This window comes from Podarcis raffonei, chromosome 15 (assembly GCF_027172205.1).
Source record: "Podarcis raffonei isolate rPodRaf1 chromosome 15, rPodRaf1.pri, whole genome shotgun sequence".
Classification (NCBI taxonomy): domain Eukaryota; kingdom Metazoa; phylum Chordata; class Lepidosauria; order Squamata; family Lacertidae; genus Podarcis; species Podarcis raffonei.
In genome coordinates, this window is record NC_070616.1 from 25952747 (window position 1) to 25962597 (window position 9851).

At 44.6% G+C, this 9851-nt stretch overlaps 1 long non-coding RNA gene across 1 annotated transcript; it reads right to left on the bottom strand.

Annotated features, from left to right (window-relative positions):
• Nucleotides 1–775: 775 nt before the first annotated feature.
• Nucleotides 776–5425, bottom strand: LOC128402982 (uncharacterized). Its single transcript, XR_008327826.1, has 2 exons — nt 5278–5425; nt 776–1233 (listed from the first exon to the last, which is right to left on the bottom strand). It is a non-coding gene; the product is annotated as an uncharacterized LOC128402982 (long non-coding RNA).
• Nucleotides 5426–9851: the final 4426 nt, after the last annotated feature.

The following is a 9851-nucleotide window of genomic DNA, read 5'->3' on the forward strand; positions in this document are numbered from 1 at the left end:
GGGCAGATGGAGAGTTTACGAGGGCTGCATTCAATCCCCAGGCCTGAGATTATTCAACCCTACCTTGATGGATTGAGCTAATGAAGTTACACAAAGCACTGCTCATTGCAGATCCTGGCATTTAACAAAGAAGTGACATTTAGTTATTCCTTTATCTGTCTTGAGGCTTCATTTAGTGTGTGTGTGTGTGTGTGTGTGTGTGTGTGTGTGAGAGAGAGAGAGAGAGAGAGAGAGAGAGAGAGAGAGAGAGAGAGAGCGCGCAACTGTGTAAGTTTAAAAAGTTATCTGATGGATACCAAATGTTGCGCTGAAATGCCCTCTCTTTATCCGTCAAGAACTGACAAAATAGCAGCCTTTTCTTGCCCACATTCCAATCTACACATTATAGAAATTGAGATCTTTCATCATTCTCTCTGCCCCTAGCCTTGAGCAATGCTCTCCTCTGTCCCTCGATGCATTTTGGACACCTTTGAAATCTTTATGGCTTTCATATTTGTGCCCTGCCAAAGTCCTTGGACAGGATAGCTACAAATTGAAACCAGTAAATAAAAGCTTAAATAGGTTAGCACAGAGAAATAATTGATCTGATACTGAGCACATCCATTCCCACCCCCCTTTTGCAGTCTATTTGACCTGCAGTCATGTCAACAAGAAGGGCCAAAATAGCCCCCAACCCTCTCTAAGGAGCTTTTGTCCTAGGTAGATGCTGTCTAAACAAAGCTGGGAGGTCAAGCAAAACCCTCACAGTCTGAATTATGAAAGGTATAAACAAGGCAACCCATAATTTCTCTTTTATTACATATACTCCAGTTTTCTTTGGCAGTGCCGATAGCTGTGGTTTATGAGGACCAATTAACTCATGACGGATTTCAGCGGCTGACTGAACTCACTCAGTGAGCTTCTCCCTAGTGCATCCATCCCTATACTGAGAAACTCATTCCCTTTAGAGCAGTGGCTTCAGCAGTGGTGAGGTGAGGCATCCATGGCACCCTGGACAGCTCCATGCAGGGCTCTGGCTGGAGTCTTCATAGGAGCAGAGTTCAACAGTTGCTTCAGCACCAGTCATCCTGACACTGAGCCTTAAATAGGTGCTGCAGCTCTGACTCAGTAGCTTGTTCCACCTTCTCTGATGGGAACTTCTTCATTTAAAATGACCCAGCTTGCTTTAGTAGCTGTTGAAGTCAATTGAGTAGGGGAGGTAGTGGTTCCACTAGGGTTTCTGAGATGGGAGTCCTGAGAATATAAGAATATAAAGTTAGCTTGCTGAATCAGGCCAGTAGCCCTTCTATTCCAGCATCCTGTTCTCACAGTGGCCAACCAGATGCTTGTGGGAAGCCTGAAAGCAGGACATGAGCACAACAGCAATTTATCTAATCTTCAGAGTTAGAGGAGGGCAGAATGATGTCCTTGGGTCAAAAAAGTGCTGGCACATCACGCCCTTCTTGCACAAGTTGTTCTGGTTTACTTTGTACATTGTGGACTATCTTTGAGGACAATGCCCTCTTCAAATCCCCAGATTCCACGTTCCCAGCCTCATCGCCTGAAGAAAGGCGTCCCAACACTAGGGTTGAATCCTGTGGAAACCTACTTCACAGACAAATTATAGAATCATAGAGTTGCAGAGTTGGAAGGGACCCAGAAGTTCATCTAGTCCAACCCCTCTGCAATACAGGAATCTCAACTAAATCATAGATGACAGGTGGTCATCCAACCTCTGCTTAAAAATCTCCAAGGAAGAAGAGTCCACCACATCCCAAGAGAGTCCTTGCACTCCTTTTATGGTGGGCTCATAGCTATTTGAAAATCCTATATTATGTGCTGACTAGGTTCAGAGCAAGTTGAGTTTTCTTCAGCTCAGGTTCAGTGGGTGAAATGGCCATTGCAAAAGTTCATATCCTGCTCATATTTCAACTCAGGAAATTTCATGCTTTGTCAGCAAATCTTCAGAATTTTCCTTTCATGCTTGAACACTTTTCACACCAGGTTTGAAGAATGAGAGAATGAGTTTTAAAAGCTTGTTGCCAAATCTTCAGGGAGCACACTTTCCAGGCAGTGCTTTTACCCCAAAATCTTACAGCAGGGGTGGGCAATATGATGCCCTCTATATGCTGTTCGACTCAAACTCTCATCACCCCTGACCGTTGACTATGCCAGCTAAGGGTGGTGTGAGTTGAAGTCCAACAACATGAAAATGGTGTTGCATTGGCTAGCTTTGATCCATAATATCTTTCCATCTGCAAGTGTGTGTGTGTGTGTGTGTGTGTGTGTGTGTGTGTGTGTCTATTTCAATTTAGAAGAAGTTATTTTATTTTATCTGCATTCAAACTCTGTTTTGGAGACTTACTCCATTTATTCTCCATCTGTGGAGAAGATTCATTTAAAAGTGGGGAGGGGTTTCTTTTGCTAACAGCAGATGGGGCAGGCTAGCAAGAAGCCAGGCGTCATGCTTTCTGCACTCCCTTCTTCCCCTTTTGCTACAGCAAGAGAAGCCGAGACGTTTTATTAAGCCCTCTGGAACATGTTTTATTATTGTTGTCAGTTGTTCATGGAAACTCTTCAGCGTTAATAACTTCCCGCTCACCGCAGGCCCGGGCTGCTTCGCTGAGGGGTTTCCTGGATCTAAATAAACACAGTGTGCTTTGCAAAGCGGAGGCAGCCAAAGTTCTCGGCATTCACTTAATGCTCCCTCGGCTGTCACTCTTTGCTGACAAACTCCTGGTTCTAAGATCAGCCCAAGCGCAAAGCTGGAAGAGAATGGAGAGACTGCTAAACCAAACTGACTGCACTTGAGTTCATCTCCAGGGTCTGGGGAACAAAGCCAGGCTGGGGAGATGGGCAGGGAACAGGGACACAGTGCTAAAATTGGAAGAGCATTAGGCTGTTATGATGGCTGCCCACAGCCACGTCCCCAAGGAGAGTACATAGTCCTTCCCCAAAGAAGAATAAAAACATGCAGACAGCTGTGTTGGTCCATTATTGTGTGTGGACGGGCAAGTATGTGCACATATGTACATGCACACCCTCCAGAGAGCAACAGTTTATAGTTTAATGCCCATTTTATTAGAATCTGCATAACAGCTATCCTGTGCATAGTTTCTTCAACTCCACTGGGCCTAGCAGTGCTTACTTCTGTCTGGGTTAAACTTGTAAAAGAGTATCAGCCAGCTGAAATGCAGCCTTTAGCTTTTAATCATAAATTGCAAAGAAGTGTTTCCAGTTAACTCATTGTTTTGACAACAATAACTTCAGCTCTGGAGATTTTGATGTCAACTGTCCACCAGATATTCTGTAAATCTTCTAAAATTGGGTAGCGGTGTTGCCATTAGATGACATCTGAGGTCAGATTTGATACTGGGTTGTTGACTTGAAAAGATATTTATATCTGACAGCAGAGATCTTTAAAGATTTTCCTATTTGCCATATGTTGGAATGAAAATAATAAGCAAGATGGACACTCTGGGAATATGGATTCTCAGGTACAATTGCAAATTCAGGCTTCACATTTGAAATTCTGAATTTTTTTATTTTATTTTTTAAAAATGGTTTTATGTATATATTTGTGTGTGAATCTTAGCCATCTTTTAATTCATAATTTTATTTGTACGCTACTTGAAGAATTCTTGGATAGCTCAGTTGGTTAGAGTGTGGTGCTGATAATACCAAGGTCACAGGTTTGATCCCCATATGGGCCAGCTGCATATTCCTTCATTGCAGAGGATTGGACTAAATGATCCTTGGGTCCCTTCCAATTCTGTGATTCTCTGAAGTTTATACAGTTTCTTAAAAAAATATTTTTTTTGAGGGGAATCTCTCTTTTTTTAGAGAGGGGAATATGGAATAAGAACTCACTGTTGCAAGGGAAATTGCCCTATATATGAACACTTCATTGACGCCTCTCTCTCTCTCTCTCTCTCTCCCCCTCTCCCTCTTCCAGCATCCTTCTTCTGTGTACTAGGAGATAAGCACTTTGGAAATGCATGTGGCTGCTGCAAGGAAGTGTCTCACCATTAAAAAAAAAAAGATCTAATGTTGTTCACAAAGGATGGCTTCTGGAGGCCAATTCTTGACTACATTATCAACACTTTGAATATATTACTGACACATTTGATTTTTCATTATCTGCAGTTCCAAAGAAGTCAGCATTAGGAAGCCATTCCCTGCAAGAGGGAGTCTGCCTGCCTCCCATCCTCTCTCCAGAGCTCTCTCTTCAATCGCGTTCTGGAGATACTTCAGCCAAGAACACCAAACACCATTTTGTTCACCTGCCTGACTTTAAGTTTGCAGGTGACACCACCATAATGAGTTTAATAACAGGTGGAGACGGATCAGCGTATAGAGGGGAGGTCCAAAAAATATCTACATGGTGCCTAGGGAACAACTTGCACCTTAATATCAGCAAGACAAAGGAGATGGTGTTGGACTTTCGGAGGAAGAGAGGAGAACTAGCCCCACTGTACATCGGGGACGGCTGTGTGGAGACATCTCTTACTTTAAATTCCTAGGAGTTTATTCAGTGAAGACCTTACTTGGAAAATAAATACAACCCAGGTGGTTAAGAAAGCCCAACAGAGACTCCATCTCCTCAAAATATTGTGAAAGAATGATGTCAATCAACATTTGATTATCTCCTTTTACCGGTCAACAATAGAAAATGTCCTTTCATACTGCATCACGGTGTGGTACGCTGGTTTGACATCAACTGAAAGGAAGTGCCTACAGAGGGTGGTGAATACAGCACAATATATTATGGGCTGTTCTGTGAATCCACTGGATCAAACAGCGGAAGAACGTTGCCTCAGGAGAGTGAGGGAAATTCTCAGGGATGATTCACACCCTAGCTGGCACTTTCTTGATCTCCTGCCCTCAGGCAGAAGATATAAAAGCATGATTAGTCGCACCAACAGGGTAAAGAACAGCTTCTATTTGTGGGCTGTTAGGCTGCTGAATGAAAAGATAACAACAGGGCAACTGACTTTCGGGTTTGGTGTGTCAGTAAACGAGGGGAATTAAGACTAAGAGAGCTGAGTGGGGGGTGCTCATGTAATCTCACTGTATACAAGCTGTAGAAGTGACAGTTTCAATTCAATTTCAATTCAAAGCTCTCTTGAAGATGAGTTTGTAGATAGCCTTCAGAGCTCAGCTGTCCAGCTGGCAGGGCCAGCTCTAAGTCTGGAGGGCCCTTGAGTAGGACCCCTCTATGAGGAGTCTGTCTCCCCACTGCCATGATCACCAGTTGCTCCTCCTCCTCCTGCCCCCCTTCATTCTCATTGCTATCACCTGCTTCTTTGCCAGTGTGCCAGACAGACCTTGGGTCAGCCTCCTGGTGACCCAGAAACCATACAGGGCTGGGTGGAGTGTCCATCCAATCAGGAGAGATTAGGAATTTAACAGTTGGATCCTGACAGTTTAACTGTCAGATAGGGCTTGTCTTTCAGTGAGTTCTAATTAGGGCTTGGAAAGCACTTAGATCAGTTTAGAGCCTGGTTAGGGTTGAATTAAGGGACGCGGGTGACGCTGTGGGTAAAAGCCTCAGCGCCTAGGACTTGCCGATTGAAAGGTTGGCGGTTCGAATCCCTGCGGCGGGGTGCGCTCCTGTTGTTCGGTCCCAGCGCCTGCCAACCTAGCAGTTCGAAAGCACCCCCAGGTGCAAGTAGATAAATAGGGACCGCTTACAAGCGGGAAGGTAAACGGCGTTTCCGTGTGCGTCTCTGGCTCGCCAGAGCAGCGATGTCACGCTGGCCACGTGACCCGGAAGTGTCTCCGGACAGCGCTGGCCCCCGGCCTCTTGAGTGAGATGGGCGCACAACCCTAGAGTCTGGCAAGACTGGCCCGTACGGGCAGGGGTACCTTTACCTTTTAGGGTTGAATTAGGGGTTAGCTAGGGTGGGTAAAGGGATGCGGGTGGCGCTGTGGGTAAAAGCCTCAGCGCCTAGGGCTTGCCGATCGAAAGGTCGGCGGTTCGAATCCCCGTGACGGGGTGAGCTCCCGTTGCTCGGTCCCAGCGCCTGCCAACCTAGCAGTTTGAAAGCACCCCCGGGTGCAAGTAGATAAATAGGGACCGCTTACTGGCGGGAAGGTAAACGGCGTTTCCGTGTGCTGCGCTGGCTCGCCAGATGCAGCTTTGTCACACTGGCCACGTGACCCAGAATTGTCTCCGAACAGCGCTGGCCCCCGGCCTCTTGAGTGAGATGGGCACACAACCCCAGAGTCTGTCAAGACTGGCCCGTACGGGCAGGGGTACCTTTACCTTTACCTTTAGGGTGGGTAACCCAGATTGTTTCCTCGAGGGGAATGTAAAGATCATAGACGAGACCAGGAGTGTTTTACTTGTAGTGTAAAACCAATAGGCATTCTAGGAGGAATTAGTTTATTCAGAGACAAGCTTAAAGGGTGAAATTTAGGAAAGTTCTCAACTTGCTAGAATTAATTTTAGCCAAGATTTCATTTCATCATCAAAGGAGGGGATTTCTGAATGCCCATTTCAAGGAAGTTCTATGGAGTTTTGTAGTCTAGATCGGGGGGGGGGAACGTGACCCCACGCAGGTGTTTTATACCTCATTTTATGCCTAGCACAGGAGGGGACAAAAGGTTGCCTGCTCTGCACACAATTTCAATTGTTCAAAGAATGTGATTACAATTTGCCTCTATTGTTAAAGCTCAAGCTTGCAGATAATCACTTTGTTTAACTTTGTTTCTCTTCCCTGCATTCTCAGTGGATTTTATTTGAAAAAAGTGTCAGAAATCCCTTTCAAGCTGCATTTATTTTTGTTAATAATGGACAAAAGTGTTCCTTTTAAGAACCACCACCAGTACAAAGCAGGAATATTTTACACTGAAGCAGTCCTGTTGCTATTGTACTAGTAATTTTCTTAGCTGTTTGCGGGGGGGGGGAGGGGAGGTGGGCAGTGTATTCAGAGGGAACTATATTGGTCTCAGGAAAGGAAAGAGAAAAATGACAAAGGTAACAGCTTATTAATCGGAATGTTCCTGGTTTTCTGCTCCCAAAACCATGTAATTGCTGTTGTGGTTAAGTGTGCCAGACAGGCAACAATCTTGCAAAATGTCTTTGCCCTGACTATCCCTGACCTGGTTGCCCTCCAGATGTTTTACACCTGAGGCAGGCAGGCATCAAAAACCACAGCCTTAATGCACTGTGAATAACCTTGTCAGATGTATCATGCCTCTGAACACCAGTTGCTGAGAGTTGCAGTTGAAAGCACACCAAGAACTCTGGCCAATATAAGTTTCAATAGTGGGAGTGGTCCCTACTCGCAAATCAATAGTCAATTGTAACAAAAACTAATCCATTCAAAAGTTTGTAATCCTTGTCAGAATACATGTGCACACACACATACATCAACCTACACTGAGCTGCTTAGAAACACTGTGCATTGGAAAGGAGACCAATGTGCTTTTTAAGCTCATGATGCATGTAATTGCAACCATAGTGATAACAGTGATTTTAACATTCAAAACTGCACCATTTTTTTAAAACAATCACATGCCGAGCTTCACCAACATACATCCCTAACTTGTGCGGTGCTGGTTTTCAGTAAGCTGGAAATAAAAGGAAATTTTCCCAATTCCTATTTCTTGCGCTGGTCTCACTCACCTCTCTCCATTTTGAAGTTTTCTTTGCTTCTTAACTCCGGAGTCTTTCTTGATAAAACCTTGTGATACACCTTGGGAGAGCTGCTGGCAGTGCTGAGCCTCCCTCCCCATCTCCCCCACCTTGTCATGGCACAGCCAGCCTTAGTCATTATTCTTTGCAGTCTGTCAACACGTTCACATATCCCGAGTCTTCATATCTTTCCCCAACTGGCTATCTTCATTCCTCTATTTCTAGTCTCGCAGCCTTCGTGAACTAATGACTACCATCTCAGCAGAACTCTTCGCTGATGGGCTTGTTCCCTTCTTTTCAAAGAGTTCCAGGCTGTGATCACTGTCATTTCTTAGCTCCAGTCCTCTGCCCTTACATGCTAACACCTGGAGTCTGACAGCCGCAGAAGTGACAGTCATTGAAATGGGTGAAATGCCATGGGCAAGCTTGAAATCAGGGAATGTGGCCATGGTTCCAAGGACCTAGGAAAGGCTTTCCAGGTTATGGGCAGAAATGAAGAGTCTTAGTCATCTGGATGCACTATTTATTAAAATCCCCAAAGGACTATCACACAGAAGAGGGCCAAGACTTGTTCTTTGTTGCTCAGGAGGGCAAAAGACTAGACTGAATGAGCTAAAGTTATTAGAGGGTAGTTTTCAACTGAGCATTAGCAGAAATGTCCTGCTGGTCAAAGCAATTCAACAACAGAAGCAATTAACATAGAGTGCTCTCTGTGTGTCAGACCTTCCAAGTGTCCCTATTTTCCAGGGACGTCCCCGATTTAGAGAAGCCGTCCTGGTTTTCTGATTTGATCCCAGAATGTCCCGCTTTTCATTGGAGAAATGTTGAAGGGTGAGGAGTTATCTGACCCCTAAGCCATCTGAAGACAACCCTGTATGGGGAAGGTTTTTTAAAAAAATGTTTTATATAAGTTGGAAGCCACCCAGAGTGGCAACCCAGTCAGATGGGTGGATTATAAATAGCAAAGTTCTTCTGATTGTTATTATTATGGAATAGGACGTCCCTATTTTCATCAGAGAAATGTTGGAGAAATTCACTGGAGGTCTGCAGTGGTTAGGCGTAATCTAGCAGTGGATCTCCTGTAGGGAGTCAAAACAGACGATTTACAACTCTAGCATTCTATTTCTATTTCTTTCTTCTAACGAATCTCAAGGTTTTAAAGGTAGCCTGCTTCCATCATAACATCATTTGCTTTAGTTTGAGCTTCTGATTTCCTGTGCAAATTGAAGACACGGGGGTTCTGGTCTGGATCAGGACCTGTGTGTGTTTATGTGAAGATTAAAGATCCAAGTCCCAAACTGACACATACTGACACTTTGTATAAAATAAAAGGTGAAAAAGGTAAAGGACCCCTGGACGGTTAAGTCCAGTCAAAGGTTACGCTCATCTCACTTTCAGGCTGAGGGAGCCGGCATTTGTCCACACACAGCTTTCCGGGTCATGTGGCCAGCATGACTAAACCGCTTCTGGCACAATGGAACACCGTGATGGAACCCAGAGCACACAGAAACGCTGTTTACCTTCCCACCGCAGTGGTGCCTATTTATCTACTTGCACTGGCTTCCTTTCAAACTGCTAGGTCGGCAGAAGCTGGGACAGAGCAACAGGAGATCACTTCATTGCAAGGACTCAAACCACCGACCTTCGGATCTGCAAGCCCAAGAGGCTCAGTGGTTTAGACTGCTGAGTTCTGTATAAAATACCTTGTACTTAAAGGCATAGCTATGTAGCTAATGTAATGTGTAGCTTGGCCCTCACAGTAAAATAAGGTTCACATATTGTTTTGGGGGAACTGCAAGTAGGTTTTCTTTAATACCCAGTTTCCCTTATATACCTAACCAGAAGCTTGTTCAGGTTCCTTGGAGGGCTTTGGAGAAGTGATTCTATTATTGCTTGGTAATTATTATGGATCCTTTTGGGAATCATCTTCCCTTGCCCATCCTCCCAAATGCTAGTACAGCGGGATGTACAGAGTTTGGAAAGTCTGCAAGGAGGCAACTGCAGTTCAATAACTGGAAGTGCCTCCACTAAACACGAACCCCACCAATCTGTTTTGTTTTTTTCAGGTTTCATCATGTGAGAGTAATTACCAAGACTGCTGAATTGTCACGAGGCAGAATAAAATAAAGATTACAAAGAACTTTGCTCACTAAGAAGTGGCTCCATAAATGATAATAAAGCTCTCAGAAGCAAATAAACAATTGAACTGAAACTACAGAGAGGTATGAAA